The sequence below is a fragment of the Rhineura floridana genome, chromosome 15 (genome assembly GCF_030035675.1).
Source record: "Rhineura floridana isolate rRhiFlo1 chromosome 15, rRhiFlo1.hap2, whole genome shotgun sequence".
NCBI lineage: Eukaryota > Metazoa > Chordata > Lepidosauria > Squamata > Rhineuridae > Rhineura > Rhineura floridana.
Genome location: NC_084494.1, coordinates 17248068 through 17249120, shown reverse-complemented (window position 1 = coordinate 17249120; position 1053 = coordinate 17248068). Strand labels below are relative to the sequence as shown.

Genomic DNA, 1053 nt, shown 5'->3' with positions numbered 1-1053 from the left:
CCCCCCACCCTGAAATTCTGTGTCTCCCAGCCATCTTTACTCAGCATGCAAGGAGTTGCTGGTGGGGCAACTGATCCATCCAAAAGGCTATGGCACAGCTAGGGGACAGGGTAAGGAAGTGAAAAGGCACTGGACAGTCTGTGGCACCAGTACCAGATGCACACACAAGCTAAATAAATAGTTTATGGCCTCAGATTATGAATATCCTTTAAACACTTTTTTAAACTAAATTTCAATTTTTATATAATTGGTTAAAAAATAAGAAAACAGAGAAAACAGATTCTATGGTGTAGTGAGAGCCAGTGTGGCAACGTGATCAGAGTGTCAGACTGGGACCGGGAAGATCAGAATTCAAATCCCCAGTCGGCCACAAAGCTTACTGGGTGGCCTTGGGTCAGTCACAGCTTCTGAGCCTGACCTACCTCACAGGATTGCTGTGAGGATAAAATGAGGAAGAGAAGAACCATGTACACCACCTTGAGCTCCTTGGAGGAAAGACAGAATATACATGTAAGATAAAAAAAATAAAAACAGACATTGTCGTTCTGAGGTGACAAAAATATACTACAGTTATTTGCCATATTGTATTTATAAATCTATGCAGAAATAACTATATCAAAATTTCATTGGGCGAGGTATCAAGAAGCTGTCAAATAGCACTGTTAGCAGGTGAGGTCTGGTTCAGGCTATGGGACCTCTTCAACTTGACACAGCTTAGGCCTCAGCATGTTTTAATTCTTCCCTGTGTGGCACTGTAAGGAGTCTGAGACAGTTTGTGAAGCACTGATCTAGCTGACCGAAATCACTTTAATGCTCTGGAAGTCCATTAGACACCAGCTGCATACACATCATACACTTAAAGCACATTTAGAGCACATTGTTTAGGGTGCTGGGAATTATTATTTTAATTTATTATCAGCCCTTCACCCCAACAGCCTATGGCCACACTTCCCTGAACAAGCCCGATCTCGTCTGATCTTAGAACCTAAGCAGGGTCAGGCCTGGTTAGTACTTGGATGGGAGACTGCCTGGGAATACCGGGTGCTGTAGGTG

General features: G+C 43.3%; 1 pseudogene; it reads left to right on the top strand.

Annotated features, from left to right (window-relative positions):
- The first annotated feature begins 934 nt into the window (after nucleotides 1-934).
- LOC133371062 (5S ribosomal RNA) lies at nucleotides 935-1053 on the top strand (annotated as a pseudogene).